Source organism: Phymastichus coffea, unplaced genomic scaffold, assembly GCF_024137745.1.
Source record: "Phymastichus coffea isolate CEN01 unplaced genomic scaffold, Cenicafe_Pcof_1.1 PCOF00004, whole genome shotgun sequence".
NCBI classification, from domain to species: domain Eukaryota; kingdom Metazoa; phylum Arthropoda; class Insecta; order Hymenoptera; family Eulophidae; genus Phymastichus; species Phymastichus coffea.
The window spans coordinates 5,312,035-5,337,144 of NW_026706815.1; the positions used below are offsets into that span (position 1 = coordinate 5,312,035).

The window sequence follows — 25,110 nt, forward strand, 5'->3', positions numbered from 1 at the left end:
CCAACACGTCAATAAAGTGAAGGAATTAGTGCTCGAAAATCGTCGATTGACTGTTAGAGACCTTACTGATATGATCGGAATATCAGAAGGATCTGTGAAAACAATTTTGAAAGACCATTTGGTCAATTTCTTGCAAAAAAGTCGCCGCGTTGATGTGTGTGAAACAATGCTTTCTGACTATCAGGACAAGCTCAAATGCATGATTACGGGAGATGAGACTTGGATTTATGCTTACGACCCTGAAACAACCGACCAATCAAGCGAATATCGTGCTAAAGGCGAGGCCAGACCGAAAAGAGCACGTCAAAGTCGTTAAAAAATCAAGGTCATGATGACAGTTTTCTTCGATTTTCGTGGTGTGGTGCACTATGAATTCCTTCCACCCGGCCAAACTGTTAATAAGGAATATTATTTGAGCGTTATGCGTCGTTTGCGTGAAGCAATTCGTCTAAAAAGACCAGAATTATGGGCCAACAACTCTTGGTTTTTGCATCACGATAATGCACCATCTCACACTGCACTCGTTCTTCGTGACCATTTCGCCAAAAATTCGACGCATATCGTTCCGCAACCACCGTATTCGCCTGATTTGGCTCCGTGTGACTTCTGGCTATTCCCAAAACTCAAGAGACCACTCCGGGGAACGCGTTTCGAGTCGATTGAGGAGATAAGAGCTGAATCGAAGAAGACGCTGATGGCTATACCGGAAAGGGACTATTTGGCATGTTTCGAGGATTGGAAAAAACGTTGGCATAAGTGTATTTTATCGGGAGGGGATTACTTCGAAGGGGATGACATTGATGTAGAAGAATAAATAAAGATTTTTCATTTTACAAACAAATTCACCTTACTTTTTGCCCACAGTAGTACATGCCCCTGAAGTATGATAAAATTTTCAGCTATATTCACTGTTTACTTTGTCTGCGGTAGTCGCTAAGGTTTGACGTGTTTTTATGAGCTTGGCGATTTTCGTTTTTTAAAAGAAATGGATCAAAGAATTTGTATTAAATTTTGCGTAAAAAATGAAATAAAGTGTAACAAAGTGTGTGAAATGTTACAAAAAGCCTATGGTGAGTCTGCTATGAAAAAAACAAGTGTTTACGAGTGGTATAAGCGTTTCCAAGATGGCCGCGAAGACGTTGAAGATGACGAACGCTCCGGTCGACCCAGCACGTCAACAATCGATGAAAATGTGAAAAAAGTGGAAAAAATGGTTCTGAATGATCGCCGAATCACAATTAGAGAAGTTGCTGATGAAGTTGGCATATCAATTGGCTCATGTCATAACATTTTTTCAAATGTTTTGGGCATGAAACGGGTGGCAGCAAAATTCATTCCAAAACTGTTGAACTTTAACCAAAAAAACAATCGCATGAACATCGCTCAGGAGCTGTTAAACGACGTCAACGACGATCCAAGTTTGCTTGAAAGGGTCATAACTGGTGATGAAACATGGGTGTACGGTTATGATGTCGAAACCAAAGCACAATCGTCCACCTGGAAGCATTCAACGTCACCAAGAGCGAAAAAAGCACGTCAAGTTCGATCAAATGTGAAGGTTTTGCTTACAGTTTTCTTTGACTGCAGGGGCGTGGTGCATCATGAGTTCTTATCACAAGGTCGTACGGTTAATAAGGAGTATTACCTTGAAGTTATGCGACGTTTGCGTGAAGCAATCCGAAAAAAACGCCCCGATTTATGGAAAAACAATTCATGGCTTTTGCATCACGATAACGCACCTGCTCACTCGTCGTTGCTTGTTCGTAATTTTTTAGCCAAAAACAATACCGTAGTCGTGCCCCGACCTCCATATTCACCAGATATGGCTCCGTGTGACTTTTTCCTGTTCCCAAAGTTCAAGAGACCTATGAAAGGACGGCGTTTTTCCTCGATTAAAGAAATAAAGGCCAAATCGCTGAGAGTGCTCAAGGACATACCAAAAAGTGAATATCAAGAGTGCTTCGAAGATTGGAAAAAACGCTGGCATAAGTGTATTATATCTGGGGGGGATTATTTTGAAGGGGACCACATTGATGTAAACGAATAAATAAATATTGTTTTGGAAAAACGATAATTCTGGGTACTTTTTGAACACACTTCGTATATATTTTCATCAGGGAAATACCTAATAATAAAGAAGAATAAAAAAAAAGAGAAATGTAAAGAAGGAACTGAAGAAATCGTAAGATTGGTAGGCTGAGAAATATAGTATTCGAAAAAGAATTCTTTGGAATTAGTATCTACTGAAGTAACACTGTAAAGGAGTGCCGCTGTGTACTAGATTTCGTTCACTTTATTGGTAACTCACTTATAAAAGAAATGGCTTTTAATAGGCACTAGCTTAATGGAGGAGTTGTATACATCCCTCTGAATATGGCAATCCAATACACGGCGGTATTTACAGTGACACAATTTGGACGATTTCCAAATAATAGTTTCTCATGATCTTTGAAGATTTTTGCCTGCATCTCTTAAAACACAACGCACGCACACCGCACGTATACATGCACGCACATGTGCATAAAATATTATCAAATTTTGTTCCGTTTTTAAAAATACCTAAGATATAATAAATATTTATGTAAGTGTAACGGCGAGTTAGTTTTTTTCCCTCCTGAAAGTTTTCAAACGAAAATCACAGGCTAGACTTTAGAAAAGGTAGTCAAAAACCTATATAAAAAAACCTGCCATAAGAAAAGCATTTACTGCCGCTAACCGGCATGCTTTATATCTCTTTCGCCAGCCTTCCTGCCAAGCCTGAAAGCAATAAAACACAATATGTATCCTTTTAAAAAAATTTATCCTCTAAACTTTTCCTTTTATTTCTAGCATAAAGAACAAGAAACCATATTATCAAAAAAGGATGTTTCAAAATTATTATTTTATTTAATTTTTATTCATTTATTTTTTTTTTTACAAGGAGATGCGAAATCTTTTTTGCGGATTCCCCTTAGTCATATTCATGTTCTTTTGTACGTTTGCTGCTTTGGCCATTTTCATTGTCGTCTCTTGTATGAACCATAATAGTTCAGTCACGTCTCGTGTGTTGTTTTTCGTTGTGAGTGTTCGTCCTGTCGTCTGTTCTTGGCTGTCAACGGTAGAGGCGTAGCTCCCCCGCTGCCGCCGCTTAACATACTGTCTATCCTCTATCGTCTTGGTAGGTTCAGTAGGTTCTGGTTCGTGTCGTTGTTTCGTGTAGTCCTCCTCTTCCAATTTTCTTTTGTTTTACAAGGAGTTGCGGAATACTTTTTGCGGATTCCCCTTAGTCTTTCTGGCTGAGGGGTTATGTGGGACTCCCCGAAAAAAAACAGGCCTACCCACTAAACCGCCATCTCCTTCGTGTCCTTCCCCATGCCAGGGACTATGTTGATATTACTTCTGACTGGAGGTTCTGTCTGTGTTCGTTCGATCGTGTCGTTCCTCCTTATCTCGTTACGTCGCGTCACTTCGTCTGCTCAGTCATCTGTCCGGCAGTCGTCCGCGTTCTTACGTCTCAGTATAGTTTCCGTATAGGTAGCGACTGAGCGCCATCATTCAGGTTCACGCAGCATCATAGCCACAATGTTATCGGGAGTGATGCTGCCGACCATTTCTTCCAATTCCTGTCTGAGTCTTATCTAGCGGTCACATGCGAAAAACATGTGTTCCGCGTCGTCTCGTTCAGGTCCACAGTACTTACAGCCGGGTGTTCGTAGTCTGTTCATATTGTAAAGGTACCGTCGGAAGTACCCGTGGCCCGTCAAGAGCTGCATGACGTAGAAATTTACATCAGCAAATTTCCGTCCGAGCCACAGCCTCAAGTCCCGTATCAATCATCTCGTCCAGTTACCACCTCGTTCGTCTGTCCATCGGCCTTACCAAATGTCAATTGTCCTGTCATGCTCAGCGATAACCGCGTTCTTTCGTCCTATGTCCGCGCTGCTCCCGTAGATCCTTTTGCGTTCAAAGGCTAGTAGATCCACGGGTATTGCGCCAGCCACCATCAAAACAGCCTGCGCAGAGACTGCTCGGTAGGAGCAAGCGATTCACAGTGCTCCCTGTCTCTGTACCATCACATCGACTTACAGTATTTCTTTGTCTTCAAGGAGTCTGCCTATATTTAAGCGCCGTATAGAAGAATCGAGTGAGCTGTCGCCATTAACAGTCGTCGTTCCCCCGATCTCGGTCCCGTCGTATTTGCCATCAGGCGACTCAAGGATGCTATCGTCTCTGCTGCTTTCCGGGTTGTCTTCTGTATATGCGGCCAGAAGGTCATCTTCGTATCGACGGTTGCCCTAAGGTACTTAACTTCCCCCTTGGTCTCCATCTCATATGTCCCCACCCTCATGTGCAGTATCGTCTGTATGCGTCTTCTCTTGAGAAACATAAATTCAGTTTTTTCTGTTACGAGTTATAGTCCGTGGTCTGTCGTCCATCGTCTAACTTGTCTCATGGTCTGGTTCAATGCTAACTGCGCCAGCTCGGGGGACCTCTCCGTAATCACCGCCGCAACGTTATCAGCGTAGGCGACGAGGGTAACTCCGAGCGGCATCCCAAGCCCAAACAAGCTATCGTTTAAACTATTCCAGAAGTCAGGTCCCAGTATCGACTCCTGGGCCACCTCAGCGGTGATCTGTCTCGTTACTTGTCCTTCGACCGTCTCGTACGTTATCCGTCTGTTTTTTAGGTAATCCTCCACAACCCAAAGCAGGTATGACGGGATCCCGAAGTTGCTTTTCAGCGCCTCCAAGATATCCTTCCACCTGGCCGAGTTAAAAGCATTCCTAATGTCGAGCGTCGCCAGCAACACTATAGGTGGCGCTGCGTGGCAGGGTCTGTCTAGTTCCAGAAAAGAGTAGACCACCTTTTGGATCGCTCCAATCGTCGATCGACCCCTCCTGAAACCGAACTGCAAATCTAATAAACCCCCTCCGGTCTGTATCGCATCCATCAGTCTCGGTTATCAGTAATTGTTCAAAGAGTTTACCAGTCGTGTCAAGTAAAATCAACGGTCGATAAGCCGAAGGCGTGCCAGGATCGCTCCTACATTTTGGGATAAGAACAAGCCTTGCCACATTTCACCGGTCGCTGAACGTTCCTGTCGTCAAGCACCTGTTGTACAGGTCGAGAAGTAGCTCCGGCCGTAGACGAGCCACAAGCCGGAGGATCTCAGACGGTACTCCGTCCGATCCCGGTGCCTTACCCGTCTTCATCGCATTCATTGCTCTGATGAGCTCCTCAGCGACAAAGGCGGGGGGCATTTGGGCGTCCACGTCATCCATCACGTTTGTCCAAATCGGGTGCGTCGGAAACAATACGTCAACAATTCGTCCTGCTGTTTCGGCTTCTTTAAGTTCCGGTGAGACTCGGGTCCCTAGTTTCCCGGTCACGATCTTGTAGCAGGTTACCCAAGGATCCTCGTTCACCTCCTCTCAGAGCTTCCTCCAGCATCGCGTCTTGCTGTCCCGTATTGCTTTCGTCAGCGTTTTCCGTGCTGTTTTGTATATGGCTTGGAGGTTTTCCCTTTCAGGTCCGCCCCCTGCCCTTGTCACTCGTCGCCGATTTATCAGGCATATCCTGCGTAGCTCGGCTATCTCGTTCGTCCACCAGTATTGTGGTTGTCTTTGTTGTATCTGTCGACGTTTCGGCATTGTGCTTCTGCACAAGGTGTCTATTAATTTAGCCGTCTCGTCTGTCAGTCTTTTCGCTCTTTACCAGCCCATCAGTTCGGGGGGAATTCTCGCCTCTGGAGCCGGTGCTGCCATTAGCACTTCTGAAAAATTTTGTCCGTCGAGTTTACGTAGATTCCACTGCGGGGGTTGGTGGGTTCTCGTTCGTCTCGTCCCCGTCCGTCCCACCACTTCAAATACAATGTACTGGTGATCGCTGGCTGTGTAGCCTTCGATCACCCGCCATCCCCTCAGCCGTGGCAGGATATTTAGTATTATTATTATTATTATTATTATTATTATTATTATTAACTAAAGTACATATACATAATTACAAAAAAAATAATCGTATGTATACATTACAAAATTTTTTTACAAAATCTGCAATCAATCAGAGGAAAATTTCTTGTTCGTCGGTCTGGATGCACTTATTGCTAACTAGTATGGTAGTTTAGATAAATTTTTTATTAAATAATTGCACTTTTTTTGTATTCTTCTTCACCAGAATTTAATAAGTCTTGATCTAGCTGTGGTATAATTTCCTAGTATAGCATTGTGGTCTATAATGTGTTTTATTCTTTCACTGTGGTTGAATCTTGTTTGGCAAGTACGTTCAATTGCACATGTTGTTCTGTAGCGAGGAAAAATTCTCTGTGATATTGCTTTAAAGAGGTATAGTGGCAGGTTGAGATAAATACGATGTCATCAAGTACTATAAGGTCTTTGCGTTTAGGTTGAAGTTCAAGTGAGTAAACAGAGTTTACAAAAGTTTGTTTATCTTATAAACCTCTATCAAAATAGATTAGGACTTTGTTATTTTCTATGTAATTGATGTCCCCGTAAGTTATCCTATAGCAATTGGGTTGTTCAATTGGATTACTAGGGGATGATGCTGGTTTATTTATAATTATTCTATTGCTAATATCTTCAGTTATTTTGTCTATTACGTCAAAGACAGTTTTAATTGGTTTGTATTTCTTTTTTATCTTTTTCTATTGTAGATTCATATTCAGAATGAAAAACTTTTACAAAGTTTATTGGTATAAAACACTCGTTAAAGGGCGTATTAAAGTGGTTTTCTTCTGTTTATGTTGTTTATAGCAATCATGGAATTCATTTGCCATTTTAATGATTTTGCTGAAGTTTTCAGTGGATGTAAGTTGTATTTTATTGTAATTAACATTTATTAATCTGTTGTAGGATTTATTGTAATATAAGTTATATTTGCCTTGTGAATATATATGTCCTGACATCTAGCAGTGTCTTGTAACAGAAATTTATATCCTTTTTATATGGATTTCCAATGCCGGATACATTTTTCCTTTGTACCATGTAAGTAGTAGATATTTCAATTGATTACAATTTGGTTTATCTTCAATCTTCTCCATATTATTTGTGTTTAACATTGTTATGGATTTTCTTTTATCCATTTTTTTAGTTTATTTTTCACTGTACTCGTATTGATAATTGTTTTAAGCTCATTTGGTAATTTGTTAAACAGTGTTATGGTCCTTATGTAACTATTTTTGATACTTATTTGTTCAGATCTTCTTGGTAGGTTTAAGCAGTTATACCTGGTTTTCTTGCTTTTGTTTTTGTATATTTGTGATAGGTTTTTATAGTGATATACTAGAGATCCCAAGGAAAAGGTTTGATCAATATTTAAAGGATTTTTGTTTAATACAAAATTATTTTTGTTGATTATTTTATTATTCTAGTCTGAAGATTTTGGGAGTCCTTTTATTATACCAGAATATGCTCCAACCCACGCAACTATTCCGTAGGTAATTACACTGTGGAATAGTGCAAAATAGAACATCCTTGAGATATATGTTGTCATAATTCTTAATAACTTGTAAAATATGAGGGTAAAGTATTTGGTTTTTTTTGTATAGATTTGCAAATGAAGACCTCAATTCATATTACTATCGAAAGCTACTCCAAGATACTTTGTGCTATCTACTCTGTTTATTGTCTTGCCATGAATTGATATTTTTAGGTTTTTGAAAGTGCTATTACAATTTTTGCCGAATTCTATGTAAACTGTTTTGTCTATAATTAGTGATAGTTTATTTATTGCAAGCCAATCATCAATTTCTTTCAACTATTTATTTATATTTGTTTCTACTTCTTGCCAAGTTTTACCAGTAGTTATTATAGCTGTGTCATCTGCCAAAGAGAGAATTGTGATTTCTGCAATTATTAGCAAAATATCATTTATAGATAATAATATAAAAAGCAGTGGTCCAAGGATAGTGTCTTGCGGTACTCCTATTCTTATTTTATTTAACTCTCTGTATTGTTTGTTTTAGCTCTTTGTTTTCTATCTGTTGCAACGATTGCCGAAAATCGTTATGCCTCGCGCGGACCGTCAAGCGTGGCTAAGCGTAATAGCCGTGATCGGCTTAGGTTAGAGAGAGAGAGAGGGCGCGTTAGGGCCAACGACCGGGAGGGGAGAGCTAGCGAGTCAGTATAGCAGTGTTCGTCAGACTTGCTACGTCGTGTCCTTCATCAATTATTTCATAGCAGATTACAGGAGCTATTTTGGAGATATTCTGTGCCGAGTGTGTGAGTGAGTGTGAGCCTTGCACCTCGTGCGTAGCAACAAAGACTGCAGTAACACCTTTGCAGCAGCATCCGCAGCGCAGCCCAGCAACAACAGCAAGAGCAGGTTGCAGCGGCAGCTCATCGTGTTTGTTAGTGGATACGGTTGGCCACCGTATCCTAATCAGCTCTGCGGTAAGTGCGCTGCACTTTTGAGTTTGTTTTGCGTGCGATCCCGCGCAGCGTGCGCGGTGAATTTTGTAGACATCGTAGTGCGTGCGATTAGTCCGCGACGTCCGCGAAATTAACTCTCTCTCTCTCCGTTAGATTTATTTTGTATATACGGCGTGCGTCCAAGACTCTCGGCAAATCATCCCGTGTATAGGATTTACCTAGTCTAATAAAGTGGTTCACTAATAATAAGAGACGATCTTATTATTTCGTCTCACCTTGTCCGGTATCGGTGTTTATATTTACGTTTTGATTCGAACGCGCCGAGAATTTAACATAGGTCGCGAATACAATAGACAGAGCTGTTCGTCAATCGATTTGTCTGCTGCGGCCGACGGAGCGCTGATAAGCAAGCGCACCAGCGCCTCTAGCGGATAGCTCGAACATCGAATTTGGATTGCTACGAGGACTCGGCGCATGCGCACACCGGCGTAAGGTGAGTTAGCGTGCTCGAAGCACACAGTTAGCAGAGCACCGGTTGGCCGTTACGGCAATTATAATTGCCTGGGATTTGCGACTAAACGGTAGCCTGTTACATGGCGCCCAACAGTTTTTAAGACGCACACAAGGGGATTTGGTTTGCACGTAAAGAGTGAGTGACGCACGGGAGAGAGAGACGTTTGCGCGCATGCGTGTTAAGGTGTGAGCGGGTAAAGGACACGTGGCTCGTTCGGCGCGTGCTCTGCAGTGGGGAAAAGACGTCTTTCGACCTAATAGCGATTGCTTTTGTAAGCCGAGAGCATACTAACACCAGAGGTCGAAGAGACATCCAGTGTCGCTCTAAAAAAGGTGACAAATTTGTTTTTTTTGAGTTATTATCCACACATTAGAATAATGTCAGGTGGGTGTTAGTCACAGAGCGACAATAAGCGCAGAGCACGCAATTCGGGTGTGTACGGGGTTAGTTTAACTAACCCGGTGGAGCTATCAAACAGTTAGTCTCCACCTATAAGTAGGTAATTGCTAGTTGAAGTTCTCACTTCCTTTGTTTACGCGGCACCTGCACACGCCCACAAGCCTCGTGGGTTGCTGCCTTGCAATTTAAGGCATATTAAGGTTGCTGCCAGTAAAAGTTGCAACACCCCGCTCACGCTTTGGGCGATAGAAGGCGGTGGTGGTCGAATAGGTAAAGCAACCTCAACCGTCACCTACGCCCGTGTGTAGGCGGTATGGAAGATACCGCCGATGCGATAACCCGATGGGCATCGGAACTGCCTTCTACACAGCTTGACAGGTACCTGACGCAGCTGGAGTTGCGCACAGATGGCCCCAAGCTGATGCAAGCGGTCCGGCTGGCGTATTGGCTATTGGGCGAGTACATCGACCAAGACTTCCAAGGAGCTGCGTTGGACAGGGATGCGGCGCAACGTAGGAGAAGAAGCCGAGAGAGATGGTTCGAGATCAGACGCCAAGAGCTCGAGGCAGCTGATGCCGAGGATCTCGTCGCCCACCCACTCATGCTGTTATACAGCGATGAGACGGTGGAGGCGAACATGACGCGGACTCTCGCGGTCTTCGACAACCTCGATGAGGATAATCGGAGCGATATTGGGGAGCGAGAGCACGTCGAGGAGACTGGGGCCGGCGTAGCCAGTGGGCCCCCGGAAGGGGTTAGTAGTGGACGTGAGGGTTTCACCGGATCGCCGTATAGGCGAAGAGGTCGACGTTTCGAGAACGAAGAGCTGCATCTTCAAGAAGACGAGGAAGAACGATGCGTGACCGAGCGTTTGAAAGAAGAAATCGAGCGCAAGCGTGTCGGGATCAACCGCATACTTGAGATGCTGGAGAGGCACGATCAAGTATGCGCGCGGTGGAGCGACCAGGTGACCGCCCTACAGGTGGAGGTCCAACAATTAAGGAGCACGGACCCCACTAATCGACAAAGTATCGTACAGGAGCGGCCCAAGAGAACCGTGGACTTTCAGTCCACGTACACGTGCCACTACGACCCGAGGGTACCAGGAAGTACCCCGGAGCCCACGAGACCGACCCCTGGTGAGCCTCGAGAGGCTCCTCAAAGGCAGGCGCCTCTGCGCACGGAGCAGCCGCCGCGGAGAGGGCCAATCGATGCCAACGTTGGTGAAGGACAGGCGATCCCGAACGGATCAACCTGGTACAATACCAACGCGGCGTCGGGGTTCTACACGACTCGGGATGCGGGTAGAATAGTTCGAGGATGGAAGCTGCGATATTCGGGTACGGCTTCGGAGTGCGTGGACACCTTCCTGTCAAGGCTAGAGGATCTACGAGCGGACTCTGGGCTAACCGACGGCGAAGTTTTGTGCTCCGTATCAGAGCTCCTCGAAGGCGTTGCGAGGACATGGTACAAGCTCAATAAGCTCAAGTGGAGGAGCTATGCCGACTTTGTGGCTGGCGCTCGCCGTTGGTTTGGATCAGGCGAATTGCAGCAACAGAGACTATTGCAAGAAGCCCAAGCTCGGTATCAAGAAAAGGGAGAGTTGGTAAGAGAATACGTCTGCCACCTCCTCTTTATACTTGCCCAATTACGCCCGCCATTGCCAGAGCAGCGACAACTAGATTTGCTTTATGCAAATCTTCTATCCGCCATCCGAATGCAGCTGCGAAGAAATGCGTTCTCCAATGTGGACGAGATTCACGCCCGGGCAACCGAAATCGAGACCGCTATGCGGGACGATGAGCGCCCGAGGACCAGGCTGGAGCCCACGTCCACATTATACCCCGAGCACATGGGTGTGTCAGCGAAGGCACCACCGCCCAGGGCAGGAGCCCGAACAGCGGCCATGTCTAACAAACATCGGGGTACGGAGCAGCTGCACGCCGAGTCACCGGTGAAGAACCAGGCCAGGAAACCCGAAGACCGGTCTTCGATCTCTGCGACGCAGGCGACAGACCGTATTGAAGATCTGTCGTCACAGGTAGCGACCCTGCGACGCGACATAGCCCGGTACTTCAGGGAGAGGAAAGCCAACTCTCCTAAGCGGCCAAGGGGTCAACCGCAAGGTAAGGGGAGGAGTAAAACCCCCCCTGGGTCTCCTGGCCAGCGGCGAGAGGGTCAGAGGAGAAAGATAGATTTCTCCCAACCTATCAAGTGCTCGTCCTGTGGCAAGCTGGGCTTCACTAGGAGGTACTGCCCGGATTGCAACAAGGGAAACCGGCAGGGAAACGAAGGCAGGAGGTCTCCTCCGCGTTCCCAATAGAGGTGACCCTTCGCCGCGGGTCGCTCAGACGAGGCAGTGGCTCGTCGGCGACCCCAGGGTTCAGGCAGGTCTCGGAAAGGCCATTGAGTCCTATGAGACCTAGCAGCGAGGTGGTGTACGAGGCGACAACGACCGTGCCGGTGCCTAACCCGGGTAACAAGGCGTTCTGTATCCTCGAAGGGTACGGAGGTCGGACTCAAGTGGTGGAGCATGGGTACGAATGGGTCGAAGAAGAGACCGACGACCCCAGAAGCTCCAGGAGACCAGCCGACGCTCCCGAAGATACGCCTAGAACCCAAGAAGTGGCGGGTGAGAGCACGTTGACGCGAGTAGCGGCTGCCCAAGGTAAGACGAGCCGCGAAAGCCTTCAGACCACAGAGAAGAGTGGGACTGAGAAAACTCCCCGTAGTTATGCGCCCAAGGATGAGACCAGATGGTGGCTTCAGGTAGACATAGGTGCCTACAAATTGAGGGCACTCTACGATACCGGAGCCTCATCGACGGTAATGGGTCAGCTCGGGCTAAGGTTGGCATCGGACGTGGGGCTGGGCCTCGATGTGACGCGTGCGGGCGCAGCTAAGCTCGCCGACGGTCGTCCATGCCCCATACTAGGTCATGTGATCTTCCCCTTCATTGTAGGGGGAATCACTCGGGATGTAAGAGTCGCCATAACGCCACTGCTGTCGGACGACTGCTATGTGGGCGCGAATTTTGTAAGAGAATTCAGCGCCAACCTGAACCCTGACACGGACCAGCTGTACTTGGCGAAAGCCAAAGTGGCGGTGCCGTTGGAGGTGGCAAGTGTCACTGGTACGTCGTACCTCGCACCTGTGGGCCTGATAGAAGCCACGGAAGCACAGCGCCAAGGAATGGCTAGCCTCGTCGACGGATTGATTCCAGACGCAGGTGAGAGTTTAGGCTGTGCTGTAGGGGTCGAGCATGAGATAGATATCGGGGACGCTCGACCCTGTAAACAAAAATACTACGCCCGGTCTCCGACAGGGTGCGAGATGAGATGCACGCGCTCGTCAAGGCCATGCTGGACAACGACGTCATTGAACCAGCAACCAGCGGGTGGTCAAGCCCAGTGGTGATGGTGAAGAAGGCAGATGGCAAGTATCGGTTCTGCGTAAATTACCAGAAGATGAACGCGGTAACCAAGCCTGACGCCTATCCATTACCCTTCATGAACGACATCCTGCGAATGATCAGGGATGCCAAGTTTATCTCTACACTGGATTTGAGTAGAGCGTACCACCAGATCCCTCTAAAAAAGGAGTCGCGCCCCATCACTGCGTTTACTGTCCCCAACCTGGGGCATTTTCAGTTTAAGAGAATGCCCTTCGGATCGTACGCAGGCGCGACCTTTCAGAGGTTAATGGACAAAGTGATCGGCCCGGACTTACAAGGAAACCTCCCCAACCCGACCTCACCGATTTCAATAATCTTTTGATATGTTATAGTTCATCAAAAAATAAGACATACGTATTTTTTTTTATCGGCGGAAAAACACTTTGAGGGGGTGAAAACAACCCTCAAAGTTCACCCCCAAAAATAGATTTTCCAATGTATCTCAGCATCTAATTGATATTTTACGACCAAACAAATTTCATATCACTTCTCATGTAAAAAGCAAACTAGCACATGCAATTCCGACCACAAGGGATGCAACCCTTATTTTTTTAATTTAAAATACTATCTATTTCATGGCTATTTTTATGAAAAAAATTAAAATAACCCGAAAAAAATTGGAAAAAATATTACCCTACATAAAATACAAAAATAAAGTTAATCTATTCAAGCTTTTTTTCAAACTACTCCCTTAAAGTTGAAAAACCACCCCTAAAAAATTGTTTTCAATACATTACAGGTGGTGTTGATAATTTAGTGTAAAATACGTTGCTCATCATTTATACTGTACAAACACAACTATCTCGTGCAGTTTCGACCACAAGGGTTGCAACCCCTAATTTCTGTCATCGAAATTTTTACCTTCTTTGTACCTATTTTTTAAGAAAAGTTCATAATGAGCTTAAAAAAATTAGAAAAAATATTATCATGGATAGAATAAGAAAAAAAAATTTACTTTTCATTTTTAAAACCACCCCTAATAATGAAAAACCACCCCCAAAAAATTGTTTCCAATACATTACAGGTCCTGTTGATAATTTACTGTAAAATACGTTGCTCATCACTTATAATGTACAAACACATTTATCTCGTGCAGTTTCGACCACGAGGGTTGCAACCCCTAATTTATGTCATCGAAATTTTTACCTTCTCCATTCCTATTTTTGAAAAAAAGTTCATAATGAGCTTAAAAAAATTGGAAAAAATATTACCGTGGATAGAATAAGAATAAAAAATTTACCTGTTCAAACTTATTTTCAAAACCACCCTCAATTTTGAAAAACCATCCTAAAAAAAGTTTCTGACATATCGTTGCAATCTCTTCTAAATCAAATAAGCTATGATTCCATAGCTATTTTGTTGCTCTCTTTTAAATTTTGTACGTTCTATCGTTTATTAATTCTATCAAAAAATAAATAACTTTTATTATATAAAAAAACAAGTCAAGAATAATATAATATTATAAGTATACCTAGAAGATAAGTATAGTTTCTCGGATGCGCAAAAATTTTGGTATATGAATGATAGTATTATCAGAATTTTATTTACGTCCTACTATCAGCGTCTCTGACGATTGTCTGTTATTTTCATGATTGATAAATATGAGTAAGTAATTCTTCATCAGTAGCCAACACAACTTTCTTGTTGTTGGACGTATTGTATCGACTATTGAACTAACAGCATAATAAATAGTAATAAGAATATAAGATTATAAGTACAAATAATAATAAGATACTATTTCGTTAACTCGTATTTCGTAGTACCTGCTACGTAAGTATAATTATAAAATTATTTTTTATATGCAAATAATTTTACGGCTTTTTAATATTTGTTATTAAAAAAATTGAAATTACACTGATTATGAGGATTTATTAATTAATGATGTTTATAATTAATGTTTACTTATTGATTTGTTTATTATTATTGTTTATTAATTAATATGTTTACTTTTTAATTTATTAATTAATTTTTTTCATGAATGTTTTCTATAAGTTTGTTTATCATTATTGTTTACTTATCAATTTGTTTATTTATTTGTTTTTATCCTAATTTGTTTATTTGTTATTCAGTTTATTTCTTATTCCCCAGCGATATCAGGAGAGACCTATACAGAGGAAAAATAAGGAAAAAAAGGGGCCGCATGGATGGACGGACGCACGGAGAATTTCGCGCCTTCTGTTTAATATAATAGAAGATATATAAGATATATATATATATATTTTTTTTATTTCAGATTAAAAAATGAAAATTAACGCTCTGAACGTTTGAAATTTATTATTAGCTTACTTTCAAACTCTACAAATACCTGAAAGTGAGACAAATTTTAAAGAGATTCAATTGTCGGAAAGAATTAAAAGCATTTTAATAGATTCCGTGAATGATTTCAATGAAGTAGATATGATCGTTGAAGATACATTAGATTTTCAAGAAGATTACAAAGATCATGCTGCAAAAATAGTAGAAGATGAAGTTCAACACCATTTTCCTGACGATTTCGAAGCACCCACCGACCATTGTACCAAAGACAATGAAGATGTCAGTTTTGAATATAAGCAAAGAGCCGTAGAATACTGAAAAAAAACTAATTACAAAAAACTAACTACAAAAAAAAAATTTAAGTGTTGAAAGTGTACGTCAAAAATTTAAGAAAGTTTCATCTGTGAGTCAGTTGAAACGTTGGGCTCATACAGTCAACAAAGGTGATACTTATAGAGAAAAAATTGCAAGAATTTGACAGTACACTTTTGATAATTTTAAAGCAGCAGTAGACGCTGGTTACATCATTCATGATCGTGACATACGTCGATGGGCATTGCAAGCTCAAAAGATTATAGGATCAGAAGATGTAAGATTCAAAGCTTCGGATAACTGGCTTTGTAAATTCAAGAAAGCTCATAGAATAGTATCCCGGAAAATAAATAAGTTTATAACCAAGAAAACACTAGAAAGTAATTCAGAACTAACGATTAAAGCAAATACTTTTATTGCTGATGTTAAAGCAGGCATAAGAATAATTGGAATTCATAATGTGTTTAATTCTGATCAGAGCGGATTCCAACTGGAAATGCACTCCGGAAGAACGCTAGCGGTTGAAGGAGAAAAGCAGATACAGTGTTTAGTACAGTCAGTTTCTTCAACAACCCACAGTTATACTATACAGCCACTCATATCAGCCGCAGGAGAATTACTGTCACCACTCTTTTTAGTTTTGAAGGAATCTAGCGGTGAGTTTGGACCCATTGTTGAAACCACTTTATTTAGACCCGAAAATGTTTACGTAGAAGCATCTAAATCTGGAAAGTTGACTACAGGTATACATAATCCCATCTAGTTACAATTAATGTCATTATAAATGATTTAACAAATAAGATTTTTGATTTTAGATCTCTTTAAAATATGGCTGCAAAAAGTATATTTCCCTAATTTAGGTTCCAATACGATACTGTTGCTTGACTCCTGGAGCGGTCATTGTGACAGTGCCATAGAAACTGTAACTCCACGTGATCAAATTATAAATTTTAAAAAAATACCGACTGGCACAACGGGAAAAATTCAGCCATTTGATGTTTTTGGATTTCGCATATAGAAGAACTTTGTCCGCCAATTTTCAGATACCATAATTTTGATGAATTATGATTTGGATTTACATAAAAGAAACAACACCATTAAACTTCAGTCGTTAGTCCACAATCAATTATCTTCACCAAGATATACTAATCTTTTTAAATATTCCTGGTTCAAGAGTGGTTACCTCACTAAAAAACCAGAAAATTTTGACAATCCTGTTGCTTACAGTTTTGGAGATTCCTGCAATACACATTGTGACATAGAAGGATGCAAAAATGTGGCTATTATACGTTGCGGTTGGTGCAAAAAATCATTATGTTTCGAGCACTTCTATGAAGAATATCATTATTGTAAGAAGTATGAACAATAAATCCGTCCTAATTTTTTTGATTGTTTTTAATTGGTAACTGAATGAGTTATAGTAACGCATATAAAAATCAATTAAATATATATTACTTGGCAGTTTACAATTTTAGTCACAAGAAAGGAGAAAAACTCAACCAACAAAAACAATGGCAATGCTATCAACCCTCCTAATCACCGAATGGCGATGGTAATAAACCTCCCCCTAATAACCCTCCTAATATCCCCCAATGGCATTGCTTACAACCCCCCATTAACCTCCTAATAACTCCCCCCCCCCAATAAGATCCTCCCCCTAATAACCCCCTAATAACCCCAGTAGTTAGCAGGGTTGATAACGTTGCCATTATGTTATTCGGTGGGTTGCAAGCATTGCCATAAAGTTGCAAGGGGGCTCAGCTATGTCTTCGGGCTATTAGTGGGGGGCTAACGGCATTTTCATTGGAGGTTTTTAGGGGGTTATTAGGGGGAGTTGTAAGCATTCTGATAGTGCGGGTTAGTGCGGGAAATTGCCATTGGGATATAAGGGGAGTTTTAGAAATTGCTACTGGGTGATGGATCATTTTTCCGGACAGATTCGGAATCGGCGCAACAAAATACTTTGGAAAAACGTTGTCCCAGTTCTGGGTCTTGTTGGGTGATATAATCTTGAATTGGTACATATTTTTCGTATTCTATCCACGATAATAATTTTTCCAATTTTTTAAGCTCATTATGAACTTTTTTTCAAAAATAGGAATGGAGAAGGTAAAAATTTCGATGACATAAATTAGGGGTTGCAATCCTCGTAGTCGAAACTGCACGAGATAAATGTGTTTGTGCATTATAAGTGATGAGCAACGTATTTTACAGTAAATTATCAACAGGACCTGTAATGTATTGGAAACAATTTTTTGGGGGTGGTTTTTCATTATTAGGGGTGGTTTTAAAAATGAGAAGTAAATTTTTTTTTCTTATTCTATCCATGGTAATATTTTTTCTAATTTTTTTAAGCTCATTATGAACTTTTCTACAAAAATAGGTACAAAGAAGGTAAAAATTTCGATGACAGAAATTAGGGGTTGCAACCCTTGTGGTCGAAACTGCACGAGATAGTTGTGTTTGTACAGTATAAATGATGAGCAACGTATTTTACACTAAATTATCAACACCACCTGTAATGTATTGAAAACAATTTTTTAGGGGTGGTTTTTCAACTTTAAGGGAGTAGTTTGAAAAAAAGCTTGAATAGATTAACTTTATTTTTGTATTTTATGTAGGGTAATATTTTTTCCAATTTTTTTCGGGTTATTTTAATTTTTTTCATAAAAATAGCCATGAAATAGATAGTATTTTAAATTAAAAAAATAAGGGTTGCATCCCTTGTGGTCGAAATTGAATGTGCTAGTTTGCTTTTCACATGAGAAGTGATATGAAATTTGTTTGGTCGTAAAATATCAATTAGATGCTGAGATACATTGGAAAATCTATTTTTGGGGGTGAACTTTGAGGGTTGTTTTCACCCCCTCAAAGTGTTTTTCCGCCGATAAAAAAAATACGTATGTCTTATTTTTTGATGAACTATAACATATCAAAAGATTATTGAAATCGGTGAGGTCGGGTTGGGGGGGTTTCCTTGTTAGATCCTTTCGCTTTTGCTTACCTCGACGACGTGATCATTATTTCATCGTCCTTTGAGGGGCATAAGCGACACCTGGAGTTGGTTTTACAACGAATTCTGGGGGCGGGCCTCACTGTAAACAAGACCAAAAGCCATTTCTGTAAATCGGAAGTCAAGTACCTAGGGGTCCTTGTGAACCGTGATGGAGTAAGGCCGGATCCGGAGAAGATCAAGCCGCTCGTGGAATATCCAACACCACGGACTATCAAGCAGGTGAAGCGATTCATGGGGATGATGTCGTGGTATCGTCGCTTTATACCCGATTTCGCGACAATCGCTGAGCCAATAAACCACCTGACGAGGAAGAGCGTTCTGTTCGCTTGGCAGCAGGAACAAGAGCAAGCTTTCGAAAGGCTACGAGACGCAATAGTCTCTGCGCCAATCCTGCAGTCCCCGGATCCCAGCGGACAGTTTGTTTTACAAACGGATGCGAGTGATAGCTGGATCGGCGCCGTACTGACGCAAGAAATCGATGGACAGGAGCGCGTCATTGAGTACGCTAGTCGCTCCTTAAATAGTGTGGAAAGAAATTACACAGTCTCCGAACGAGAGTGGCTGGCTGTGGTATGGGCTATCGAGAAGTTCCGACCTTACGTCGAGGGGCACCACTTCAAAGTCATTACCGACCATAGTTGCCTTAGGTGACTCCGCAGTATGAGGAATCCTACAGGCAGGCTAGCGCGTTGGGCGCTAGCACTGCAGGTACACGTTTTTGATATAGAGTATCGAAGGGGAGACCTCAACGTGGTACCAGACGCTTCGTCTACGGCCTATGAGGAGGGAGTGGTGGAAGTGGGTGCCATGACTCATCAGCCGGAAACTGCCGACGCCTGGTATCTACAGAAGTACCGAGAAGTATGACAGGATCCACAAAATCAGCCTACCTGGAAGGTAGTTGGAGGGAGGCTGTACCATTATAATCCGACGGAAGACAGCGAAGGATCCATCGACAACGAGGAAGCCTGGAAGCTTGCAGTTCCTGCCGAGAAAAGGCACCAAGTGCTCGAAGAGGTACATGATGTGCCAGCAGCGGGACATCAGAGGAGAGAACGGACGTTCTCCAGGGCTAGGCGCCTGTATTTCTGGCCTAAGATGTATGAGCAGGTCAGAGAGTACGTGAGGAGTTGCCCGGTTTGTCAACAATGCAAGGCGGAACAAAGGCCGTCTTGCGGGGTAATGGGTCGTCGAGAGGTCTCGCGACCCTGGCAGGTGGTGGCCAGTGATATTACTGGCCCATTCCTAAAGAGCTGGAGTGGGTTTGAGTACATCTTGGTCTTCTTAGACCTGTTCACTCGGTGGGTTGAGTGCGTACCCATACGCAAGGCCAATAGAAGGACCATTGTGCGGGAATTGCACGAGAGGGTGGTAACCAGGTTTGGCGCGCCCGAGATATTCCTTTCAAACAACCGAACCGAATATAAGAATCAGGATATCGATACCTACTTGCTGAGGAACGGCATCCGGCGCGCACTCACTCCAGTATACCACCCACAGGCCAACCCTACGGAGCGAGTGAACAAAACCCTCAAGACCATGCTCATGTCATACGTGGAGCGAGACCATAAGAGCTGGGACGAGCACCTGCCAGAGTTCAACTTCGCGTTGAACTCGGCAACTCATAGCGCGACAGGCTATAGCCCGGCTATGCTCGTTTTCGGACGACAACCCACTCCTCCCTCGACCTTTAGAAGGGCCCAGGATCAGCTAGCCCGAGAAGCTTTTGAGGGCCAAGAATTAACAGAATGGGGTGAGCATATGCGCCTGTTACCCAATTTATGGGAACGCGCTGGCTCCAAGTCCAGGGAGGAGGCAGATCGTCAGGCGGTCTATTACAACAAGAGGAGACTTCAGGCCGACTTTAGGGTTGGGGACTGGGTGTGGAAACGGAAACGTATACTGTCTTCCGCAGCTCAGGGCGTATCGACGAAGTTGGCGCCGAAGTATGCTGGCCTGTATATTATCGAGGAGGTATGTGGGACCAATACCTACCTCCTCGGTAACCAGCAGGAGGTATTGCCCGAGCTGGTCCACGCCAAGGACCTCAAGCCCTATTTCGGTTCATTCTCGGACCAAGACGATGAGGAGCCGGAACATGGGGACTCAACACCGCTGGATGAAGAGGAGGGCACAGGCAGCCCGCCCGCGAAGGTCGAGGGTCCCAGCGGGGATCCTCTATGCGAGCGCGCCGTGACAGCAGCCCCCGCGAACGCGTGCGACAAGTCCGTGGCGGCTCCAAAGACGCTGACCGAGGCGCCGGCCAAGCGAGGCCGCGGTAGACCACGCGAGAACCCCGTGAGTGAGCCCCAGGCGTTGGGTAGCAGTGACCCGGATGGCGAGAAACCAAAAGGAAGGGGCAGGCCCCGTAAAACCATCAAGCACGTGCGAAAGACTGTCCTGCCAATTCCCCTCGCAAATGAGCCAAACGCGCGAGTGAAGCGCGGGGGACCGGGACGTCCTCGTAAAGCGTAGGGTCAAGCGTGACATAACGCCGGTTAGGTTAAGGGCAAACCTGAGACATCCCTTGATCACACTCTTCTCTTTTACAGATGGAGAGGAAACTGGTGATTGGGAGGAGGCTTTCGAGGTGGTCACCCGAATGCTCCTCGATCTGAAGCTGGGTCCGGATACCGATCGGCTGATCGGCGAAGTAAGGAGTTTCGTCCGGGCCCAGGTAGAGGTGGCCACCCGAGAGGATCGCCCACGCCAGCGGGTGGACGACTTCCCCGAGAGGGGTTGAGGGCGCCGCCAAGGAAAGCGCCAACCCGGGAGGCGTCCACCCAGACCGACGGCCCGTTTGAAGAGAGCCGTCGGTCTCCATCCACCGTGGACCAGGGGGTGCAGACCCCGGGGTCGAGCAAACCAGAGGTGGCCGACAGCTCGACCCAGTGCCCCAGGCCAAGCGAGGCCTATGGCCCGGAACAGTGGGTCTGCAACCACCCCCGCGTTCCCGAGCAACAGGGGCTCGAGAACTCCTGGAGGCATGTGAGGTTGGGCCTCCAGGAGCTGGAAAATGCCTGGGAGTTCGTTGGGGAACTTCAGCGCCAGGTGCATACGCAGCTGGACCAGTTCCTCGACTTCCAGGGAGCCCGGGAGTTGCTCGTGGAGTGGACTCGGACGGTGGTCCGGCGGCAGAAGGCCTATGGAGAGGCCCTGCTGCGTGTGGATCGGGGGCAGGAGTCCCCAGAGGTCGCGGACCCGCCGGCAGCAGTACAGCCGACGGTGCCGGGAGGCAAGGCCGCGACCATGACTCCTGCCAAGCCCCCGGTGCAGGCTCAGCCCAAGAGAGCCTCGGGGGCCCCCGGCGCCGGACAGGAGTTCACTGTCCACGTGGACGGGTCGAAGGTTTCCGACCCTACCGTGGTGGTGCGGACACACGGTGGACGCACCTCTGCCACGGTGGGCGGCGTGACATTTACCGCCGCCCCAGGAACCACGACCCCACAGCCACCTCCTTCTGCGGGGAATCAAGGACCAGGGTCGACGCCCGGTTCCTCCCGGTCGCAGCGGAGGGGCTGTTACATCTGCGGCCACCCCGGGATCACCACCACATCAAAGTGCTCGAATAAGGGGGCACATTGGCGCTATCCCCGCAGCAAGGGGCCAGGGGGCGCCGACCGGTGACTCCGGATGTATAGTGGCCCGGGTGGGGCAATAAAATGTTTTTTTTGAAAGAGTGACGCGTGGTGATTTCTCCCGGTCCTTCTCCTGTCCTTAAGATCGCGAGTCGGTGTAATAATTCGGCCCGGTAATTCGAATCTAGGAGGGGGCTGCAACGATTGCCGAAAATCGTTATGCTTCGCGCGGACCGTCAAGCGTGGCTAAGCGTAATAGCCGTGATCGGCTTAGGTTAGAGAGAGAGAGAGAGAGCGCGCGTTAGGGGCAACGACCGGGAGGGGAGAGCTAGCGAGTCAGTATAGCAGTGTTCGTCAGACTTGCTACGTCGTGTCCTTCACCAATTATTTCATAGCAGATTACAGGAGCTATTTTGGAGATATTCTGTGCCGAGTGTGTGAGTGAGTGTGAGCCTTGCACCTCGTGCGTAGCAACAAAGACTGCAGTAACACCTTTGCAGCAGCATCCGCAGCGCAGCCCAGCAACAACAGCAAGAGCAGGTTGCAGCAGCAGCTCATCGTGTTTGTTAGTGGATACGGTTGGCCACCATATCCTAATCAGCTCTGCGGTAAGTGCGCTGCACTTTTGAGTTTGTTTTGCATGCGATTCCGCGCAGCGTGCGCGGTGAATTTTGTAGACATCGTAGTGCGTGCGATAATCCGCGACGTCCGCGAAATTAACTCTCTCTCTCCCCGTTAGATTTATTTTGTATATATGGCGTGCGTCCAAGACTCTCGGCAAATCATCCCGTGTATAGGATTTACCTAGTCGAATAAAGTGGTTCACTAATAATAAGAGACGATCTTATTATTTCGTCTCACCTTGCCCGGTGTCGGTGTTTATATTTACGTTTTGATTCGAACGCGCCGAGAATTCAACATAGGTCGCGAATACAATAGACAGAGCTGTTCGTCAATCGATTTGTCTGCTGCGGCCGACGGAGCGCTGGTAAGCAAGCGCACCAGCGCCTCTAACGGATAGCTCGAACATCGAAGTTGGATTGCTACGAGGACTCCGCGCATGGGCACACCGGCGTAAGGTGAGTTAGCGTGCTCGAAGCACACAGTTAGCAGAGCACCGGTTGGCCGTTACGGTAATTATAATTGCCTGGGATTTGCGACTAAACGGTAGCCTGTTACACTGTTAAATAATTTTTTATTAGACTATGAGATTTGCCTCTAAAACCATAATTAAATAATTTTTTAAGTAAAATTATATGGTCTACTGTGTCAAAAGCTTTGACAAGATCGAGAAAAGTAATAGCAATCGGATCACTTTAATCGAGTTGTTTGTAAATAATATTTGTTTCATAATTTAATGCATTTTTAGTACTTTTGTTCTTTTGGAAGCTTAATTGTTTACTTGATATTAGTCGCAATCTTCAATAAAGCTTAAAATTCTTTTGTAGATCATTTTTTCGAAAATTTTTACTATCTTAGAGATGAGCGATCTTGGCCTATAATTATTAGGTAAAGATTTTTCTTTGGTTTTGTGTATAGGTATTATGTCTGCTTTCTTCAGTGCAGCTGGCCAAACTTCTTTTTCAATGCTTAAGTTTATTATGTATACTATGAGAGATGTTATAAATTCAGTTATTGTTTTTATTACTATCGTATTAATGCCATCGATTCCACCGCTTTTATTTTTAATTTTGGCAATGATCTCCTTTATTTCATGTGTATATGTAAGTTTCAAAAATATGTTTTTTAAATGCCTTTCTGTCATTTTAATGTTATTGTTTAGTGGTGTGTTTATTTTGCAACTAAGTTCTATTCCAATATTGCTAAAAACTTCATTCATTTTGTCTGCTATTGTTGTTGGTACACTCATTTTGGCGTTCTTTGTGTTTTTTCCTAATTTATTATTAATTATTAACCGTCGGTTTCTAGGATCGTAAACTATGGCTTTGATAACATTTTTATCAAAAGTTTTTGTTGCTTTTTTAATAACTATATCAAGTGTTTTAACATAATTTTTATAATTTTCTTTTTTTGTATTAATTTTGTCGGTTTTCCAGATGTTATAAAGTTTTTATTTAGTTTTACATGATATTAGTAGTGCTTTAGTTATTCATGCTTTTCTAGGTTCTATATTATTGTTGTTATTACTTTTTTTGTTAACCATTTCAGCTTTTTGTATGCATTGTTTAATGTTGTTTATAAGAGTCGAGGTAGCTTGGTTTGGATCTGTTTGTATTTCTATTTCACCTTAATGTTAGTTCTGGCTATGCTGCTTAACTTTTGGTAATTTATTTTAATAATGTTTGTGCGTTGTCGTATTTTCTTTTTTATACCCTTCAATGACATTATCAGTAAATAATGGTCATTGAATAGCGTGCTTAATAGATATGCATTATAATTTACCTTGTCAAGCTTAATGAAGAAATTATAAATGCACGAACCTTTATTGTTGTCATTAGTGGATAGTTTGGTTATACTATTAAAACCTGGACAATAACCATTTTCTAGAAATACTTGTAGAAATTCATGGCCTATTATTTCTTGGCTAAGTATATCACAGTTAAAATCATCAACTATTATATTACTTTTCTTATTTTTGTTGAGTTTTCAAAGATTTTTAATACTAATCAAGAATTTAGGTTGATGCATATCGTGAAATCTGTAAAAAGCGGACAAATTCTTTATTGTTTAGTAATATTATTTTCGAGTTAATTATTATCAAGTTATTCATTTGTATTATTTCTGTATTTTCTTTGATATTATTCTTTATATAGATCATTGCATCATCTGATCTATTTAGTTTACTATTATTATAATACACGTTTATATGTTTATATTATGTCCATCTATATTAAAAATTTGGTCATATTGTAGATTCCAAGTTTCTGTGTATATTATAATACTAGGTGATGACGTCGGGGTCATTCTCAGGTACGCTTGGAGTAAGCGTAAGCTCAGAGTTAGTCTGATTTGGCTTGCGTGCAACGCATAAGCCGGGACGAGCAATATTGTTGGGCAAAGAAACTACTGACAGGGAAATAAAAACTGAGTGTTATTATTGAACACACCAGACTCTCACTTAACCCATTAACGACCAAAGAGGTCAGTTTTTGGACATATTTTTGATCGCAAAATTCATTTGTAAAACGTGTGACGGAGAATCACGGCTCGACCGTTGCTCTCCGCCGGGCTCTCACCGATTCCCCGTGTGCCTC

General features: G+C 43.7%; 1 protein-coding gene across 4 annotated transcripts in view; it reads right to left on the reverse strand.

The window, feature by feature from the left end:
• The window catches only part of LOC131666738 (RNA-binding protein 39), a 591,952-nt gene that overhangs the window by 542,982 nt on the left and 23,860 nt on the right, over positions 1-25,110 (reverse strand). The window contains exon 2 of one of the 4 annotated variants that reach the window (XM_058939637.1): positions 24,337-24,554. The exons of the other annotated variants lie outside the window; for them this stretch is intronic. The gene's annotated coding sequence lies outside the window, so the exon portion shown is untranslated. The remainder of the gene's footprint in view (positions 1-24,336; positions 24,555-25,110) is intronic. 4 annotated transcript variants of the gene reach the window in all.